At 44.0% G+C, this 22,293-nt stretch overlaps 1 long non-coding RNA gene across 1 annotated transcript; it reads left to right on the top strand.

The window, feature by feature from the left end:
• Nucleotides 1-6,830: 6,830 nt before the first annotated feature.
• Nucleotides 6,831-21,932, top strand: LOC124658827. The gene is made up of 9 exons (XR_006989352.1): nucleotides 6,831-6,932; nucleotides 7,512-8,397; nucleotides 9,434-9,628; nucleotides 9,740-9,849; nucleotides 10,702-10,841; nucleotides 10,980-11,050; nucleotides 18,463-18,580; nucleotides 20,464-20,511; nucleotides 21,380-21,932. It is a non-coding gene; the product is annotated as an uncharacterized LOC124658827 (long non-coding RNA).
• Nucleotides 21,933-22,293: the final 361 nt, after the last annotated feature.

The raw sequence follows: 22,293 nt of genomic DNA, 5'->3' as shown, positions 1-22,293 counted from the left end.
AAGCGGTGCAGAAGTATAGGACGCGGCCCCGCGTTGCTTTCACGGCCTCGTAGCAGAGTCGGAGGACACCGTCGCTGACGATGTTGTCCTCTCGCCGTCGCGAGACCTCCCGCCGTCAGCAGTTTCGTCGTTGCCGCCAGAGGTGAGCTCTTGTGCACCGTGTTTCCAAGCCGCAAGTCAGCCGGGACGGCCATTGCCTGCAGGTCCCTACGGGCGCATTGGATGGCCTCCACCTGCGAGGTGTTCGATGAAATGCGCGATCTAAAATTTGTCCCATTGCATCTGTAGATCATGGACAGCGACGACGAGTACTTCTTCAACAACTTCATCGACACGTCGTCAGACGAGGAGTCCGACGATAACTTTCTCACGGAGGCTGCACTTATCATCCACAAGCACAATGTCTCGCAGATCCCCGTGTACCGGGGGTCCTTGCCGGGGCGTGCGGCCGCCTTGGACCGCAAAAGAGAACGCGCCACGACCAGCTCTTCAACGACTACTTCTACCGCAAGGCATTGTTCACACCGGCCATCTTTCGCCGTTGTTTTCGGATGTCCAGACCGTTGTTCACGCGAATAATGGATGGCGTCAAGGTTTACGACAACTACTTCTGCATTGGTATCATTTTACATTTTATTTAAATAATACGTTGTCATTGAATACATGGACAATAAGTATGTAATAAATCTTGAGCATTTAAACTTATTTATATATTTGTTTTATGTTTTTTTATGCTTTTATAGTGAATTTAGAGACAAATAGCAACTTCTATGACCACGACCCAAATCTGTCCGCATTGGACGCAGCGCGCGACCTAAACGAACACGCGGATGCGGAGCTTCATCCGCGTGTCCGCGCGACCACCCAAAAATGGATGGCTCAGTGCGTCCGTTTGGGTCGCAGCGTCATAGCATCTCTACTCGCCGGCTCCAAAATTTGCACCTAGCCACGACTTCCCAAATTAGTTTTTTAGTCGGTGTGGTCCACTCTCCATTCGCCCCTAGGCCGAACCTAATATAAAGTGAGGTTAACGGTGCGTCGGCACGCCACGTGTTTGTGAGAACAAAGTGGGAAGAAGGCGCACGAAACACCTTCTGTTCTTTCGCGTCTGTTAAAGGATGCGGCTTGATCGACGCCTGCTCATTTTCTCCAACTGCTCGCCTTCAGAGCATGCTATTGATTTGCGTCGACACGTCTCATCCACAGGCACGCGTCGGCATTAATGCTCACCAACGCCCCCACCCCTTCTCGGCACCATTTAAACCCCCCCACCCCCCCCACACCCCCGGCACAGCTTCCTTGCCGCACATTCCAGCCAGCCACAACTTCATCCTCACCGAGCAAACCGCCACCCTCCTCCATCTTCTCCAACACAGACGCCCTCGCCATGGACCACTACGAAGGAGACGGCGCCGGCGCCAGCGGATTCAGCCGTCGTTGGCTTCTCGTCGACGAGGCGCGCACACCGTGGACGGTGGGATACCCCGTCCCGCGTGGACATGCGCCGTACATCGGGATGGGTGCTCGGCGCGAGCGGCTGCCGGTCCCGCCGGTGCCGATGGGGGCAGCACACCAGGCCGCCATCTACGACCACTATTGGGTGAGTTGAGCGGTGCCGGAGCGCGGCGGATCACCACCGCCGTCGCCTCGGCCTCGTCGTCAACTTGGACGACGACGATGACGATGACCAATCCGACAAGCCACGCAGGAGGCGCAAGGACGCCGGTTAGGGCTGCAGCTACCTCGCACAGCTGAAGGAGGATCCCAGCGACAAGGAGGACTACTATGCGGCGGCTATGTACCGCTGCCTAGGCCTAGGTCGTGGCGGCTATGGCGGCAACGATGGTTACTAGTTTTATATATTTTTTAAATATCCATGTTTTTAAATTTGTAGAAATAATTGCTAAGTATGACCAAATTATCTATGAATCTACTTTTTTTCTAGAAACTATGTTATATTTTGAAAATTTAACTTTTTTAGTATAAAGACCCCGACTTAAAGCCGCCCAGCCCCTATTTATGAAACTAGTGGGTTTTCTGTTTCGTCAGAGAAATGGAGGTAGATCCATTGTGCCGGCGGGAGCCTCCCGTTCTGCCCTCCCGGCGAGCTCGCGTCACTCCAACTCTACATGCTCCGCCGCCATTCCGCACCCTAACCGTCTCGCCGCTCGTGCTGTGGGCCGGGAACGGGGCTCCGGGGCTGCGCCCCCTGCACGCGACCTCCCCCCGTCGCCGCACAGCGCGGTTCGCAAGCTCCGCTACCCCGGCCATTACTTAGCCCAAAACCATGTGCTCCCGCTTCGACGCCGGCCTCTGCTCAGCCACGGCAGTCCCTCCTATTTCGGCAACCACAAGGTAAAACCCCACCTTCAGTTGAACGAATCTCATCTTTTTTCCGTCGATCTGAAATAATTTCAGAGCCTTGTTGTCATGCGTATCTGTTCAGGAGGATTTGTTCGGCCGAATGCTTCCACTGAAGAGCATCAGATGTGCAGATAAACGACAGTACAAGCACAAAACAAGGTAGGCAATCAATGACTGAATCACTGCAATGGCTTATCTTATATTGTCATCAGCTCACCATACGTTTCTCAAACCCAGCGTGATGCTACAAGTCTAGAACCTTACAGGCGCTGCCACAGCTCGTACTGTCGGCCAGGACCGGGGCTGCGCGTCGTGGAAGCCGCAGATCCCGCCACGCCCCGCCCCCTGCACGCGTCAAGCGCCGCTACCCCGGCCATTACTTAGCCCAAAACCATGTACGTATGGACGCGCGGCGCGGCGCGGTGGGTGTGTTGACCGATAGTCTCGATCAGTCTGGTGGCGTCGGAATTAAAGCGAGCAGACCAAGGAACGCAAGGTTCCGTCCATCGGAATACGTATCGCAGCAGCTGATTTGGTTCGCATTAATCCATCCAAGCCAAGCCAGCCTGGCGGGCGAATCATGCCGACGGGCGACGGTTCTCTCTCTCGTGACTTTTAATTCGAAATTGCTTCACACACGACATTCTTGGTCCGATAACTGTACGACAATTCATTGCAGCACTTCCCTTCCTCCACTTTTCTTTCGTTCGTTCCGGAGCATCAGCAGCAGCTATGCCAGACATCGCAACAGCAGCCACGCCTCGACCCTTGCCGTGCGGCCGCTGCGTTGGTCTTCCTCGCCGAGCAGCCGCTACCATAGCCACGGTCGAGCAAGCTAGCGCACAATGTCTCCATCCGCAGCGGCGAAGCCCCATCTTTTCCCTCATCCAGACTTTCTTCTTCCCCAGTGGATCTCTTCCTTGTTTTGCTCTAGCCCTGTGCCCTTTGCGTCCATTGAAGATGGATCGGGATGTTGGGAAAGAATCGCATAAAATCAATTTTCTTCCTGACAGGTGGGTCCTAGCTCGATGCTAAACGGTTGTTTTCTTAGAGTACCGACATCGTAACAAAATCGTACGAAATTAGTCGTACGTATAGCAGCGCTCCTTTTAATTCTCAGCTGACGACGTACTGAGATTAATTTTTCCGGGTCCCACTGCCTCGCGTGTGTACGTGCTGCTAATTCGCGCGCGCGCCATGGATGGATGGATGGATTTCCTTTCAATGCTCACCTCCATTCGTCGCACAAACAAAGAAAAAAAAGAAGCTCCATGGATACAGTTAATTAGTTGTTGCGTACGCACGTGGTATCCAACAACTTTCGCCTCCACAGATTTTTCTTTTTGTACGAACAAAAAGAAAACACTGTGCCTACTCAATGCCTAGAGTTGTTATGGCTGACTGTTCTAGTACCACAAACAACTTGACCGAGGCAAGCAACGCTACACCCAGCTACAAATAAAATTTAAAACCCCTGAATACGGAAAGCTCTCTTCTAGACTACAAAATTTCACACCGTGTTTCTTGCTCACGTAATTTGTTTGATGTAATTATTAATACCGCTCTCTCCGATCTAGTATATTAACAAACTCTAATATAGATGATATATCTAAACTGATTTTGGTTCCAACGAGATACATCCATATTAGCGACAAGTAATATTAATCGGACAAAGTAGTGTACTTTAGATTCACACTAGCTACCTAGCCGGTACTACTTGATACTTGAGACTTTCCAACACATATATCACCAAGAACCAATACCATGCTTCCAACTTCTACCCGCAAACCTTACCCAAAAAAAAAAAAAGGCCATTGGCGAGGCGAGATGCATGCCAATAAGTAATTGCACGCCCTTTTTCTCACCGTCACCAGCTCAACCTATTGTTGCGCAGCCGAGGCCCAACAAAGCTGGACCATCCGACCACACACCATTGCCTAATGTTGGGACGACGAACAGGTGCAAGGCAGCCAGCCTCCAGCCCCATCTCCGCGGTGCGACTCATGTTGCTCGTCGCCATGCCTGCAACCCTATTGAAGCCGCCTCTAGCGAGTGTGCCGACACCCACACATCTAGGCTAGGTACCAGTACCACAACCCGGCATCGGCTTCACGCCCGCTCCGACAAGGATAATGCATCTCACATTTAATAATTAATGAGTGGAAATACTTCCAATTAACAAGCCAAATAATCTAACCGATACCAAAATATCTAGATATAATCTGTCATGCTTGATTTAGAAGAATTATAATGCATAATTAGAGGGAGAAATAGAGTGAAAGCAAAGGGTTCCCAAAGTGTGGTAGGATATGAGGGTGCTGCGAGGCATGTTGAATCAAGGCGGTGGTAGTGCTTGGTGATAGGACGATAAGTCTGAGCTCGGAAAGATACCGTCGTTCTCGTAGAATGGCGATGGTGTCACCACAATGAGAAAGTCTTGTTTGTTTATAAATAGGACTAACCCCGACTATAGATTCTGAACTCATACGACAAATTTCCCACTTTAAGGCGGCGAACCCAACTCTTCTAAGGATTTGTCCTATTTATTGGTCTTTCATGTTCCTATGAGCTATGTATATAAGAATCTTGTTAAGTAGAAAATCAAGTTTGATCACCGCCTTCCAAGTAAAGCTAGGGGTATATGTATGTCTTGGGTCCCACAAACTCAATTTAGCATCGCACCGTGGGAGGATTGGTCGGAAACCGTCACCCCTATTGCATGGGGTACTAATAATGGTTGTGTAAATAGGAAAATCCAATACACAACTTCGAGGGCGATTTCTCAGTTCGAGGCCACCGACCCAACTCTTGTAAGCACTTGCCCCTTGGACATACACTAACACAAATAATGATAAGATTCACACGGAATCACCAATTTGGAAGGAAATCTAGGAGTAGACATCACGGGGCCCACAAAACAGAGTTTTGCGTGAAATGGTGAGAGGAAGTGTCGGGAATCGTCCCCCTATTGCATGGGTATATAAGGGCGGTGTCAATGAGAAAGCCGGCACACAACTTTGGCTTGGAAACCTAGACCCGAGCAATATATCTATATCTTTGGCCCTTAGATGTAGACCCCAAGTTCAACCTAAACCATACACCACAAGCCCTAGACCTACACACCCTATGATTTATACATTGTTGTGTGCGCCTTATCTTGTGCATACGAGGCCTGACCAAGGCGATCACTGATGCGTCATAAAGCTCCCCCGAAGTTAGGTTTTGTCAGACTTGTACTTTTGCTGGGATCGTGTTGACTCATCTCTACTTGTCGGACTCCGGGTCTGTGGCCATGAAATTGGACCCCCACGACTCTCCCTTCCAACTAGCCTCCTTATTTGTGCCCTAGCACGTGCAATTGCTTCCCGACAGAGTATTCTACATCGAGGTTGGTGCCTCGTCATGTTCCTCGAGGATATGAGCTATGTTGTTGATGTCTAATCTCGGACGCGGCGTGCACGTAGTTGTGTAGCTAGGGGCCGGAGTGGAGTCCGTCAATGACGGAGGGCGCGGTGTTCAGTCGTCTTTGACGGCGCTAGGCGCGCTTAGTCGTGGGATGTGACGAATGTAAGCGCTGGAGATTTTCTCCATATGTAGGTTTAGTGCACACAACTATATAGGTGGACAATACTCATTGTGGAAAAAAGAACACAATCATGGTGTAAACGTGACATATGCATGGCCATTTAGTCATGATTGGTATGCATGTCCATCCATACGTACGTTTATATTACACACAAGTACACAAGTGTGTAGTTGATCAATCCATTGTAAATCAAGCGTCAAAAACAAATTTAGAAGCTATCAGCCGATTGCCACGACCACGAATCGGTGACCTAGACTCTCAAAATTAACTAAACGCGTGTGAGGAGGAGCTTCCGCGAATAGCTGCGATGATTCGGCGGCGGCACAATTTTCGTAGGGTCTGTAGTTATGGTCTATAATTAATCATCATGGACGTGTTTTGGTATCAGTAGCATGTAACTAATGCTTGATTGATACGACTTTATCGCGAGCTGTAACCCCTCGCTCACATCGTCTTCTCCCCAACACAACTACTACACCACACCCCTCTCGTCTTCATAGCGCCGCCTCACGATCCCCGCTCATACCGGACGTCTCCAGCCTCTCGCCGCCGACCACCTTCCTGCCGCCAGCTTCTCCTCCTCGACCTTTTCCACGGCGCGCGTGAAACCCCCGAGCCGCACCCCCACGGAGAACCCTAGAAGCCCAAGAACTCAAAAGGCCGGCGCCGCCGTGTGGCTCTCCCCAGCTACGGCCGCTCCTCCACCTCCTTCACAATCTGGCTGGCCGTCCTCCTCAACCCCATCTCCACCCCGCGGCCTCCACGACCACACAGGGCTGCAGATCGAACGGCTGCTGCAGGTCACGGCGTTTGACCGCGACATGCGGGAGGGGCTCGCTGCGGTGCCGGCATGGCGGCAGGGAGGCACGCAGGACAAGCCGTTGGTCGTCTGCCCCGGCTGCTGCTGCCGGCGTCTTCCGGCGACCGAAGCCCTCGAGGTTGTACTGCCGACCACCACTACATGTTGCTGCCGCCCCCTCAGGTCTCTTCTCCCCTTCCTGTATTTCTCTTATAAAGTTTATTTCTTTTGTCTCGTTGAAGAAGTTGTAGGCAGTAAGAGAAAATCATATCCATGTATGGATGTAAAGTTCTCGGAGTTACCCTCGTTGCTTAGTTCTGCGTCTTGTCTAAGTTTTCTTGTTGGGTCGTCCCAGGCTTCCAGCTACCACACTGCAGGCTGAGGCAGTGTCCGAGCTAGCACATACAGATGCGATCACATGCAAGCTACTAGTGCATTTGCTAATTAGGATTAAGATTAGGAGATTAGAGTATATGTGTGCATGAAAAGGTTGCCATGCCGACTCGTGACAGCATGCACGTGTATTAATGACACTAATGTGTGAATTTGTATATTTTTAATTTCTTTACCAAGTACTACCAAATGTTAGACTTTAATTGTTTCAAACTGAAAACAAAGGAACGATTGGTTTATTGTGTAGTATGGTTAAATGGTTGTAAAAGCATATCATCTGTGGATATAAATTTGTTTCATTCAATACAAATTTATTGTGTATATAAGCAGTAGATTTACTAAACCTGTTCTATTTTGTTTGCTGCTTAGGAATGACCAACGGGAAGATGGGAGGAGAGATGAAGAAGAAATGGACCTCCTATTATGCTCGATGCTCTTTTCCTCTCAGCAAAGAAACAATCTAACCCCTTTGTGAATGCATCCATTGTTTGACTGTTCATCTCTATTGAAAATCCCTTTCTTGTTGTGGAAATACTTGCCAATCTAACACACTTCAATTCGAATTTCAACAACCAGCTGGAGGAGGATGTTAGTGCTCTGAGTACTAGTTGTAGTTTACTGCGGAGGTTCAGGTTTTTAGGAGACGACCTATAGCCCAGAAAGCCATCAGCTGAGCCTGATGTCTAAACTAGTTGTTCTACCTATGTTTTCAGTTTAATGCTATAGTACTTATCATCCAAGCTCAGTGCTTCCTGACAAAGTCAGTGAGAGTAATTTCATATCCTGCTGTTTTCCTTTTTTACAAATACCCAAACTTGTAAAAACCAGAACTAATTCATATAAAATCAGAAAAATGCAAATAAGATAGAAGATTGTTCTAAAAAATAAAATCTATCTGTGTATACAAAATTCATGCATTTTTTTGAATCAATTACAAAACGGTCTTAATAAGAGAACAGTTCGAGCACTCTTTAAATTTGGGGTTTATTGGAATACTACGTCTTGAGCATTTCAACTCCATTTAATTTGGTGATCATAGGAATAATATGTCATTGCTTTGACATTAATTGTGGTTAATTTGTGAATCCAGGAACAAGGGAGGCACCCTTGCATGCTTTGCCATAAGGAAGTCGAAAAGAATAAAGATTGAAAAATGAAGCTCCTGCATTGGCTCTCTGCTTTGTTGGCTACCTATCTGGCTGCTAAGTCTTCGACTCCATCGGCACCATGGACATAACTACTATTGTAACATGTGGTACTTGTCTCCTGCTCCCCCCTCTTGTGCTTTTGATTTTCCTATTTATGAACTGCATGGCTTACGAATGTGGTGCATGAAGCAATGATTTTGTACTTTAAGTGATAGTATTGGCTAGTTATCTGCAACCTATTTGGTACAGAAAATTAGCAAGCTATGTTGAGAAGCTGGCTATGGTTGTCATGTGGTTGTGTTGATGTGTTTTTGTTCTTCACAAATCCTTAGTTTCTGGATGTATTAGTGGATTTTTTTATAGTTTGTGCTGCTCTTTTTTAGACTAGATTGTGTATTTGGCTTGATGGAAAGAATGTCAGTCTAGCAAAGTCTTTAACAGGTCTATGTTTGTCTCCTTTCACCGTTTTGGGGAAGAGATGTCGTCTTGAGAATCTGATATTTTTTTCATTCACTTTTTCTCGAACCATTTATGATATTATTGTTGTTTGTTAGTTGTTTGAGACCTCTCTAGCAATATTATGGCATTACATTCTGCTACAATATTGTGTTTGGGATAATATTGAATCTTTTTAAAAATTTAGTGAAATTTTATTGAAGTTGTATGTGTTGATTTAGTGTAAACAAATTTGTTTTGAATGCTTTGATCTCATTCTGCATTTTCGGAAAAAATTGGTCAGATCTTTGGAATATTCCAGTTATTTCTCTATGTGGAATGGCGCTGGGATTGACCAAGACCGGATATATCATGCTTTTGCTAATTCGACAACTCATAGTTGTTTTTTCCTGATGGATTGGTGCGATTTTGTAGTTCTGGTATTTATCAGTTACTTTGGGCTTCTTCCATATTTAATTGGTGCCATTTTGCACAAAACATCTTAGCATTTTGAGCTTTCTATCTATATTGAATCAATTGTTAAGCCTTAGCCCTACTTTTTTCTGTCCTGTGTTAAGCTTTTGCAAAATATTTTTGTAGGACCTTCCTGATTACAAGAGCATGTTCTGTTTTGACACTCTTTTGATGCAGTGCTGAAACTATTGTTGATCACCACTACTTAAGCTGATGTTTCTGTCATTACTGTAGGTTTGCAAGTGAAGCTGCTTGCAATTATATGTGGAGCAGCTGACAGATGAATCATACCTGTACATACATTGGTGTCTATATATCTTGACATGAGGGTGGATCAAGATAAGACATTGGAAGAAATAATTAAAGAAGAAGCAAGAACATCACAATCAACTGGCTGTTCAGTGAACGGTACAGTTGAGAGATAGGAAGGTAAAATTCTTTGGTATGCTGTCATTTGCCCTTATTCCTATTCGTTTCTACTGCCCCTGCTGCTTGTACGTACTAAGTTTTTCGTGTTTTGGTAATTATAACTTTTCAAAGAGGCGGAAGATGACACGATGATAAGGTGCCTTGACAAACAACATTGTTCAAATGCTGATGATGCCAGCAACAATCTATCAACGTTGCACGATGATCTCGAATATGTTAGCGTAAGTTCAGTGCATTTCTTTCTCTTGCTTTCTGGACCATTCTTTTGGCATTAGATTTCATATATTTCCTTAGGACTAAGTAGCATGGTTTTTGAGTCGCCGACTAATCGCCGAGTTGTCGCGGGGTGGCTGCGTCGCGCATGCGACTTGACTCACGGAGCAAGTCGTGCCACATCACTGGCTCAACGATGACTTCCTGCGACTATACAGCGGCTCAAAAGGAGAGGCTTGAGCCGCCATCGGATTTCAGAGAGAAAGGGCGAGAAAGTGCAGAGCTCGGGAGGTTGCGAGGCCGGCGGCGCTAGGAGGAAGGAGAGGGTCGCGCGGCGAGGCTGCGAGGCTGGATGCCTCCGTCTGCCGCCGTTCGCCGCCGCTCCTCACCGGCGGCGGAGAGGCTGGCGGCGCTAAGAGGAGGCTCAGAGGCTGGCGGCGCTAGGAGGAGGCTCGAGGCTGGCGGCTGTGTTCAGATTCTAGGTTTTAGGTTTTAGTGACGAAGGGGTAGGCTGGGAGCTGTTAGTTGGGCTAGGCTGGGCCTAGCAGGCCTGGTTATGATAGATGACAGGCCGAATTCTGATTTTTGATTGCCAACTATGCAGGATTACAATAAAATCACCATTTTGCTTCCTAATTCTGCCCCTAAAATCTAATTTAGGCCATGGCGACTTGGGCGACTAATTCTGCCCCTAAAGTCACCAAGTCACGAGCCGCAGCCTCGGCGACTTGACTTGACTCGGCGACTCAAAAACCATGCTAATGAGTACCATCACACTCATTCATGGTTGGTACTTATTCTAGAATCATTGAACCTGTTGTAATTTTCAGCTAATGGTTTATCTATCATTATATGTGCAGTTATTTTCGAAGAACGATAAATATGTCCCTCTCTTCAGTTTGGAGGAACACCCTAGATATTGTAGAGAAGAGGAATTCCTTGCGTAAGCAGATCACGGAGAATATCATTGTTGCTGCTGCAAATTGAAAGGACTTAGAAGGTGCATGTTTGCATTATTGATTTTCCAGATTCTGTTAAAATCTGCCATGCACTTTTGCTCTTTATTGAAACTCTTGTACCTTATTGGCTTTACGTATATCCTCTAAAGTGCTAATTTTATCATGCGTGTACCTAACAGAGACAGTAAGTGATGATGATAAGTTCAGGGTATGAAGTTGCAGACGATGAGCTGACCAACAAAAGTGCAAAGTATGATTCAAGACTCTTGGACATTGTATTTGCTTCTACGTTTGCAGAAATATATCATGCATCAAGTTTGTTACTCAGATCATTACATCGGGTGAATGAGTTCTGAATTACTTTGCCGTAGTTTGCCTTAGATTTCTGCATACATCAGTTTCTGAACCAGGGCTTGTCTAACGCTATATGTGAATAATCATAATAATCCTTGAGATACTTCTTGACGGCTGTAAAATCCTCTCCCGGTCTGCAAGATAGCTGTAAAATCCATGCGCTCCTGGGAGAACTAGCAGTTGGTGTTTTCGATTTGGGTATAACCAAATCTACTAAGAATGAAAATAAATAAATAGAACACATAAGCCTATTTCTTATTAATCCTGGAGAACTTCATGGCTCGATTCCAAGAAAAAAATTATTCTACAATTTATCCCGTGTATAATAATCCAAAATATGCTTGCACTTTGATCCTCCACCTTACGAACCTGGTTTAAATAGTACTTGTGTAATAAACAAAAACACATGTGCTTGTTGAAAGTATTAGTGATAATAGCTCTTGATGGTATGAATATCGTACTCATTATATGATCATGCAAACATTGTTCTGCAAGTTTAAACCATACGTTCCTGAGAGTATGTCTCTTCTTTTGGGCAACCAAGCATTGGAAATCAAGTTGTGGGCTGCACCAGAAACATAAGACATATGATTACATGAACTTGTGTGTACTACTTGCGTCCTTAGTTTGGCATCATGAATTTATTATTTCAGGTTGTTAGTTCATATATGCACATTATAGCATTTTGAATTCGCATCCAAGATACCTCTTATGAGCTATAAGCTATGTATTGGTTTGATGAGCTAGAAGTACTTACTGATTTTGTACATGATATAGTTGCTTAGGAGCCAACATGCTATGGTATCTCTTACTCTGTTCACTATATTACCAATTTGGTAAACTATTCAGATATTGCATCATCCTCTGCAAAGAAAAGAGCACCTTAGCAGTGTTTTTTTTAGAACTGGCATCTCCACGAGTTGCAACAACATCCATGCAGCTTCGAGGCATGTGTGATATTTTGAATCAGGTTCCCAATGCAGTGTCATGTTTTTGAAATTGTTTATATGTTGTCACTGAAGCATTTGCACCAATTGTGTCTGTATTTGATATTTAAGAGATTCTTTAGTTTTGAGAGTTGTTCACCATCCACTTACAGGATTGGTAAGCTATGATCTGGTGGCGGCGGCGACTCACCAGGAACATGGTCGCATCGTCCCGTCCTTCGGCGCTTAAGATGCATGTGATATCCTTTTTCAAACTAGATGCAAACCGCCTCTCTTGTCTGACATGTTGGAAGATGATGGCTCAGTGCCACCACATATGTGGCACATCACCCGTAAGATCATGCTTCTCCATCTATTCATCCCCCTCTCATCTTCCCTTAATTTCTAAGAACCTAGGGAGCACTGAGCCTGAACGCACGATCAAGAAGGAAAACAAAATACGCAAATTGTGTGTTAAGGAGGTTTTGATTGTCAACAGTTGTGCGGGTATGTTGGAAACAAAACCTGATTATCAACTTAAATTGTGCAAGCAACGTACCCGAATTTAGAAGGAGGTTTAACATATGTACCCGTGTTGGACTTGGAACGCCGCCGCTGCCCCTGACATGTTGTCAAGATACTGCAAGGTCGTCTGCGGCGTCTCGCCGTCCTCGACAACAGCGATGGCCACCGATGCCATACATGACGAGCACGGCAAGCCGAGATCGAGTGGGCTAAGCACGCCGCTGCTATCCCCCGAGATGCTCAGATTGCATCCGGCCGTCATCGACTTTTCGCTGAACACCGATAACGACGACGCTGCGGAAGTGCTGCCGTGACTGGTGTTCAGGTCGGAAGACGGTCGTCATATTTTGACACGATTGATTCCTTCTCCCTGGACGAACGATGTGGCTGGCGCGCGGCCGCCGGTACGTGCCTTCACTGTACCGAGGGAAGGTGTTCGTGACAGACATGTGCGGACGGTACCCTTGCCGTCTCATCGACCCGTTCACCGGCGCGGTGATGCAGCTTCCGGACCTGCCCATCCCTTTATCCGAGGAGTCGCCGATGCAGCTCGCGCGCGACGAGCCCGAGCCCCCTCGATTCCGCCTCTCCACGGAGGATGGGTTCGCGTGCCTCGACCGGTGCACCGTCGCCCACTCGCCGCCACCTGTCTCGCAGAAGAACGCCGTGTCGCCGCGCGGGGACCAGTCCCACGCGAACCCGTCCTATGTGGAGAGGCGGAACCGTGGGGCTCGTGCTCGTCGCGCGTGACCTGCATCGGCGACTCCTCGGATAACGGGATGGGCAGGTCCGGGAGCGGCGTCACCTCGCCGGTGAACGGGTCGATGAGACGGCAAGGGTACCGTCCGCACATGTACGTCACGAACACCTTCCCTCTGTATGGTGAAGGCACGTACTGGCGGCCGCGCGCCAGCCGCATCACGACGTCGTCGCACATTCAGCCTTCGTCCAGGGAGAAGGCCTGGTAGCCATCTTACAACCCGAACACGAGGCACGGCAGCACTGCCGCGGCGTCGTCATTATCGGTGTTCAGCGAGAAGTCGACGACGGCCGGATGCAATCTGAGCAGCTCGGGGGATAGCAGCGGCGAGCTTAGTCCACTTGGCTTGCCGTGCTCGTCATGTATGTCATCAGTGGCCATCGCTGTTGTCGAGGACGGCGAGACGCTGCAGACGACCTTGTAGAATCTTGACAACATTTTAGCGGCAGCGGCGGCGTTCCAAGTCCAACACGGGTACATAGGTTAAACCTCTTTCTAAATTCTGGTACGCTGCTTGCACAATTTAAGTTGATAATCAGGTTTTGTTTCCAACATACCCGCACAACTGTTGACAATCGAAACCTCCTTAACACACAGTTTGCGTATTTTGTTTTCCTTCTTGTTCGTGCGTTCAGTGGTATTATGTAGAGTCCGAGCAGGAACCAATCGTGTCAAAATATAGTCCGTGTATCACCAGACCCTAACGTAGTTGTAGGAATCCATCGTGTGCTACTTGGACTCTGTTTTGACACGATCGATTTCATAAAACCGAAGATAACAAAGAAGTTCTTGTGTGTAGTCCATATTTACACGCAATGTAAGCTGTAACACCAGATTTGCGCGTAGTGTTGTGTACTTCGACGTGACCCGTGTGACGAAACTAACACAACAATATTTTCTTACTAATAAACTGTGCAAAGATTGAAGGAATTAGTTGTGATAGTACTTTTCATTCAAAATATATGTTCATTTGTGATCTACACAAAATAATGTGGTGAGCAATTAGAGCTTTTTCCCCTTTTAGACACATAATTTTGTGATATCTAGCCCAAAATGAAATAGATGTATAATTTTGAAAATTTGCATACATGTAGAAAGCACCAGTATCTATAGATTTTTGTTCTAAGTACCTATTTTCGAATATGTCAAAATACTGATCTCCCTTCGAAAATGTCAGAATTTTTAAAATTATATAGTAAGTGATATATACACAAAATATATCAAACATTTCACAAAATATCAAATCTAAATTATAACTCAAATCCAGAAACAACTACTCCCATCCCATGAAACATGCCTTAGATTTGTTTAAATTTAAATATATCTAAATAGTGTCTAGATAGTTGTGAATACAAGTGGTCTTAACAATATTAGTATCTAATTTGTCCTTTTGTTTCTTGAGCTAGATGTTGATTTTGGTATCAAAATTGTGGCATAATAAACACTTGTGATATTAACATCTATTTTATCTTTCTGTTTCTCGAGTTAGATGTCAATTTTGGTTTTAAAACTGTAACATAATAAATGCATGTAATATTAGGATCTTGAATTTATTTTCATATTTAACGAAATTCTGTGGCGCCACAGAATTAAGGCATTCTGTGGCGCACTGGTCCTGGTGCGCCACAAAATTAAGGCTTTCTGTAGCGCGCGTGGGATGGTGCGCCACAAAAACTACATATTTCTGTGGCGCCATGAGCTCCATGCGCCACAGAAGACTTTTTTGCTCCCCGCGCAACTCCACCCACCTGGATTGCCTTTTTGACCTCTGTAAAATATAAAAAAATAGATAGAAACTACAAAAAATAAAATCCCTTCGAGGTGCCCATATATTATGTCATCTAGTACCACTGAAAATTAACAAACATGAATTTCGATTTTTTTTTGCAAAATTGCGTTGGAAAATCATCAAACTGGATTTCTGGTTGCATACGAACTCGAAAAAAAAAACGCACAATATATCAAAATGACCGAGAGAAAATTCTATATCCGAGGCGGGGCGGTGGGTCGATCTTCGTGGACCGGTCCAGGGTCTCGGAGTCGATGACCGCGGTGCGCAGCGTGCCTAGGTCGAGCACGAAGAAGAAGTCGGCGCGATAGTTGATGGTCATGGGCGAGCCGTGCCTCGACCGGTGCACCGTCACCCACTCGCTGCCACCTGTCTCGCAGAAGAACGCCATGTCGCCGCGTGCCACCATGACGCCGCGCGGGGACCAGTCCCACGCGAACCCGTCCTCCGTGGAGAGGCGGAACCGAGGGGGCTCGGGCTCGTCGCTCGCGAGCTGCATCGGCGACTCCTCGGATAACGGGATGGGCAGGTCCGGGAGCGGCGTCACCTCGCCGGTGAACGAGTTGATGAGACGGCAAGCGCATCACTTCCCGGGTTGATTCAAGACTGGTGTGAGCAGAAGCTACATCTGTATTCTGAAAGAGAGGTTTGGTATATCTAGACTTGGATCCTTATATCTTCTTCTTGAAAATCGGTGCCTAGGAAATGAATATGTGCTTGAGTGTTGACTAGAAAAGAAGCAGCTCCAAGGTAAGATCCATGGAGCTGCATGCTCTTTTTAGTTCCATGGATTAGGTTGATCATGTTAATAGGCTACCAGTTTACTAGTTGTCCGACGAATCTTTCCATGAGTTCCATGAAAATCTGTGTGCTTTCTTTTACACTGGGAAAAAAGTAGCATCTATATTCACTATATTCAGAGGCCAAGAGAAATTGCCGGCTACAAGCAACAACTTGTTTAGTTAATATATTCCATACTATAGTAGTATTTTCCTTATGAGATCGATCTGGATTAGTACACTTTTCTCTTGTCCATGTTCTTGCACATTTCAACCATTTCCCTTTGGCTTGCACCATTTAATGGCTGGCATGAAATACATTATTAATTCTTGAATTCAGTATGTCACATGATTTGCTGAGTATTTGTTAAGTTCTATTACCTTCTTACTTTATAAAGTTTATTATGTAAGTTAAGTTGTTCCATTTGTTTTCATATACCTTCTTTCTTATAAAAATTAATGTTTGTCTTTTCTTTGCTAACCAATCTTTGATGGCATAATGGCATATTGTCCTTGTGTAATTTATTTTACTTAAGCAGATCCATTGCTTTTGCATAAATGGCTCAAGCTTTGGCATTCATGGCGGCGATTTGGCACGGTGATTGGCTGGATCAAGCGGAGACGATTTGGCAGGCCAGCACGCCGTGTCTCTCGCTGACGCTGGTGGCCAAGACCTTTGGCAAGCATGTCCAGGTGCCTTGGCTGGCTACAGCTCGGGACTCACTTGCCATCCTCATGTTTGGGTGCAGCAGCTGAACGTTGTAACGGCCCAGGATCATACCCCTATTAGATTCTTCGTTGTTTTTGTTTTGTGCATCATCTTGTCATCATTCATATTTTTAAACCCTAAAATATTTTATTAAACATTATTTTATTGCCAAATTTATTCTCTCCGTTTCATCCCAAAATTAAAATCATATTTTTCTAGTATTCTGCCGGTACCAAAACTATTTTAAAATGTTTTAAAAGCAACCAGAAAATAACAACAAAAGCAAACAGTTTTTAAACATAGAAAAAAGGAGAAGTTCTCCCCAGCCAACCAGGCCAAGTCAGCGAGCCAACCGGCCAGGCCCAGGAAGGCCCAACCGGCCAACCAACCTGACCCACCTAGCCCAAGGAAAATCCACCGGTGGAAAACCCTAGCCCCAACCAAATCCTCCCCTTGCAATTTTGCAGCCACCCCCCTCTCCTTCTCTTCTAAACGCGATCGGGTTACTTTGGGCTTCTTCCATATTTAATTGGTGCCATTTTGCACAAAACATCTTAGCATTTTGAGCTTTCTATCTATATTGAATCAAGTGTTAAGCCTTAGCCCTACCTTGCTATTTGAATTTTATTGAACAACTAATTAAAGCTTGTTATATAATATAATCATGGGTGTGGCTTTTGATAAGGCTATCAATGAGATAATTTGGATCTTTGATGCGCAAGTATCGAGTCCGTGGAAACACTGCTCTTTGATATGCTAGTATGCTGCTAATACTGCTCAGCAAAACAAACCGTTTCTGATGTGTCCTCAAATTTCTCAAAACATTATTGAAGTTTACATTTTTTTTGATTAGTGTATTCTGTAGTATCTTTTAGTTCATCAGCTTGGACCCTAACACCTACCATTGACTTGCTTTCATACTATCCTGGATAATTCATTAGTGCACAACAAACTGTTGCCATGCTGATTTTGATAGTAGTGACTTAAATTCCAAGTAGTTTGTGTGAACAATGATCACTGTGTTTGATGGCCTTTTATACTGTTGAGTTGATTTTAAAACATTTTTGGAAACCCAAGTGTAGGTTCCGTTCCATTCATATTTGTAGTGACGACCAACTAGTGTAGAGTTTTGGCAATTTGTATTTCTATTGTTATACTTGCTGTGCTATCTCAAGGGAGAATACACAACTTGATTTGGGCTGATTCATTATCCTCTGCACCTACACTTTGTTGGACTGCCCTCCTTTTTTACATCTACAACACCTCTTGTAGTGCACTATCTGTTCATGTGTGTTTATTGCATGTAGTAAGATGCATTCTAATTTGCTAATACTGTATATTGAGAAGGGAATTCTCTTTTGCACCTGCAACATGTTTTCTAAGTAAAATCCAGCAGCTCTCTTGTTGCACACCTTGATTCCGCAAATCAGTTACATCATTGACGACCATGTATGTGTGAGGTTTAGTGGGCTGATTGTTTTTGAAAGCCGTGTCTTTCTAGTTAACTTGTGACTTAATTTAGTTTACTTCATCAATGTCAACCTGAAACCATATTTTATTTCATGTTCACGTTCAGTTAGTGACTACTGAGACCGGTTGTAGCCGAAATTGGTAGCATTAGAAGTTGAAGCTTCTTGGCAGTGTACTAAAAATAACATATTATTGTTGTCTTCTTCAATTGTTGGTTTTGTCTATTAATGCTGAGATGATTCAAATTTGGAGCTTTTGACACAATTTTCTCAATGCAAAATCTATTGTTTTTTTACTGCAAGATGGATAAATAGATAGTCGATAGTGTTGATTCTGTTTGCATTCTTTAGGGCCTGAGGAAGATACTCGACGAGGGGAAGGAGCATCTTAATGAATAGCAAAGGGTCGTGTGGGTACATTGAATCCCGCCTGCCGGATGGCATCAAGCATGCGACAATGTTGAGCCAGGTGATTTCTTCTCTCACTTCCATCCTTATAGGCTGCATCACTAACTTTGCACTAATCTTGCATGGTAATAAGTAATAACACTATGTCATTCCTGACAACTTGAACTTTATTAATTGTCTCCCTGTTATGATGTCACCATGAAGTCAAGGATGTATTATCACTGCCATGATTGCCTACAAAGTTTACTTTCCCAGTGGTTGTGTAGTACATCGACATATTTGTGATAACTTGCAGCTTCAACTTCACAACATGAACTATCTAGGAGCCGAGTTGAATTATCTAGGAGTGGATTTTGTATAGCTCTGATTGCAAAATAGAGCAAAAAAATAACATATTTTTGTAGTTGGTATTAACTGTGCATATCAGCTCTGAACTATCTCTGCTGGATTATTTTCAGAGATAAAAATTGTCCTGTATACTTATTGCTTAAATTACTTGGCATGCTTAACATTGGAATCCAACAAGTCAAATCCCTCTTGTCCAGTGAATAGCACATAAGTCTCCCCATTTTATTCCAGTGAACCCAAATATATCCATTACAGTTTGTTTTAAACATAAAACCAAGCCAATATGAAATCACCACTTTGGTTTATTTTTTTAATAGTAACTGCAGTTTTATCTTGAATAGCCATCTTTCCTCTTAAACATCCCTGCATTCTTGTGATTATATTATAGATATTGCATTAGCTCCATTGAAGCCCAATTTGAGCTAAGCAGAGTGACAAATCGCACATGAATAGATGCTTCGTAATGCTATGGTGTTGTGTTCATTTAGTTTATGTCATTGTTGGAATATCAGTCCCCATTTTGCAATTAGATTGAATCCAGGACGCTCTACCGGCAGAGCTTTTCCTTGAGTTTGTGCTCTTTTTTTTTGCAGTTGTCAGAGCTATGTTACCCAATCTAGTTATATCTTGCTATCCCCGTTCCTTTGCTAGAAGCTGGAAGTTTGTAACTAGTGGATACTCTCATGGTATTCATCTTGTGTTTCAACTCATGTGACAAATAAATGAAGTGTTTAATGTGCTTGATTCTGTAATGAGCATCTTTTAATTCTTCCAACTTATTAGTTTCAGTGACAAGGGCGGCACATGTTGCTGTATCTTATAATTCTTTCACTATAGACACACCATCATTACCTTCTTTCATCACTCCAAAGGCAGTGAATGGAAATTCTGCACTATCATGGCAACTTTTGTGATGGGCTTTGTGTTCTATCACGCAAGCATAGGGTTTTTTTTGACCTCCCCTTATAAAGGACACCCCCATGCTATGGCATATGTCTTTATTGTCATGAGACTTATCCACGTGAGACTGTCACCTTTTTTATGCACAATCGGTACATTCTCTCAAATACGATGATGGGGTGAGAATTTCTTTTATGTGTGTTTCCTCTATCTTTGAGACCAAAAATAGGTACTCCCTCCATCCTATGAAACATGTCAAAACTTTGTCTAATTTTAGATGTATCTGGATGCTAAATAGTGTTAGCTAGATACATCCAAACTTAGAAGAAGTTAAGACATGTTTGATGGGACGGAGGGAGTACAAGTCATTCAATCTACATATTTTGATTTATCATTCCTTATAGAATCCATGTCGCTTTCTTAAAAATATTCATGTGCTTCTCTCATTTTTTCCTCACCTTTTATCTGATCAGAAATTAGTTGAAGGATACTTTCTTGGAGCTGCTCGAAGAATTAATATATTTTCTCACATCTTTATATGGACATATGCAGGAGAAATAAATTTAGATTGTATTTTTATATTTATAATCACTCATTCCTGTGTTTCTTCAAATGACGATATGGTTTTGTATTTATATTCAATATGGTGAATTTCTTCTCTAACTTGCTTGTTCTTCTGTGAACTTGAAATTGTAGGGTGGATGTGAGGAAGCTGACAACAAAAAAGATGCAGGGGTTCCAAAGGTACAACCCACCTGACCAAGTTTTCTATAGCTAAGCTTCTTCCTTTCCTTGCCCTTTTGGTTTTCAAAGTATCTTGTTGCATTACCGAAAAAAATGCTGGTTTGCTCCAATACAGCTCTTTTCTGAAAGTTCCTCCTAACAGTTGCCCTATAAATCATAAGCTGGAGGGACAACAAGATAATCAAAGTAAAAATTGTATTATGCTTGTTTGATAAGGCATCTGGGTTTTTTATGAAGGGCCTATGCTTGCGTAATGTAGACTGACTCTGTCTGTATGTAAGTTGCCCTTTTAATCTGATAAGTACTTTGGACTAAAATATTGTCTTCGTTATTTCTAGTCGGATAATGTTTGGTTCCTAAATAATGTAGTTTTACCATAGTATTCTAGCATTTGGTTGCTTAAGAGCTTTGAGTTCATTGTCGGATAATGTTTACATTTCTCTTTTTTTCCGATTCTTTACTTCCTGCTGTTAGGCAGAAAATTGTTGTTTGTTTGACTCCGAAAGCTCGGGACATGTTTGAAACATTATTTTTTTGACAAGCTCGCCTTGATTTCTGCTGTTCTTTCCCCTCTTCAGAAGGAAGAAGGTAGATTATTTTGTTGTATTCCCTAATGAAAACCTGATAACTAGTTGAAGTGTCCCTGTTTTTTAGGGTTTCGACTATACATGGTTATTATCTAAAGTAGGTTCGCTTAAAATAGTTAGTTGAGACTATTTTCGAGTACTAAAAGGATCTACTTAGTGACCTCTCTATGCTAGCAACATGTCCTGTACACCTGTACAATTACCTAGTAATCATAGTAATCACATGTTTGCATTTCTCTTGAAATAAACTTGTGATTAAGTTGAACGATTTTCTGTTGCAGACTGCTGCCGGGACTGCCTGCGAGACTACGGGGACAAGCTGAAGAATCAGATACACGAGTTGGGCGAGAACCTTACCTTGATCGAGTCAGCGGCGTCCAAGGGCGCTGGCAATGAATTTATTTTCCTCGTAGACCGGTGATCCTGGATTTGAACTTTAAGCGCCTTCGGCTGATGTATTCTTGCATTTACTTTCTGTTCATAGCTAGCTGCTGTTGGCTTCCTCATGTTGAAGCTTGTGGTGAAGTCTGGTTTGCTGGCATGCATTTCCTGGGTGTCTCCTTCATTATGACCATATTTTGTATTCAGGGTGTTAGACCTGGTGTTCGCTATGTCGTGCCTGTTGTGCATATGCATTTATGGGCACCGAGTAGAAGGAAAATATATGTAGATGCTTGTATATAGAGAAATATTTGTATGTGAGGTTTCACAGCTGCCTAAACTCCTGCGATGTCGCTCACATTGGCATGTAATATCTTCATTGGATTCCGCTACAGATCAGCTGGAATTTCATGTAATTTTCCATCGAACTATATTTGTTGTTGAATGTTAGAAAAAGAGCAGTGGTCATGCCCAATTTTTATAGCCGAGCAACATGTAGTTGAATGCTTTGGTTTCTAAAAATAAAATTGACAATTGTGTTAGATTGCTTGTATGGGCCGTTGAGAACAAGTCAAGAGCTAAATTTCTTTTTATAAGTAAGCTTGCAACATGCTAATAGTTTGCTAAGCCAAGATAGCAAAAGTATTTTTTTCTTTTCTTTGAACAATATGTAAATGAAGCAAAGGAAAAAAAAAGGCTATTGTATTAGGTGAAGAAAAGGATGCGACTGTCCTGTCCTCCATCACCGGTGCCACCAGGGCAAAAAAAAAAGGGTGCATTTGGATCGATGGCGTTGTTTCATTTTTTCTTGGTT

The sequence above is a fragment of the Lolium rigidum genome, chromosome 6 (genome assembly GCF_022539505.1).
Source record: "Lolium rigidum isolate FL_2022 chromosome 6, APGP_CSIRO_Lrig_0.1, whole genome shotgun sequence".
Lineage (NCBI taxonomy): Eukaryota > Viridiplantae > Streptophyta > Magnoliopsida > Poales > Poaceae > Lolium > Lolium rigidum.
Note: the sequence above shows the minus strand (reverse complement) of the source record. Positions and strands in the feature narration are given on the sequence as shown.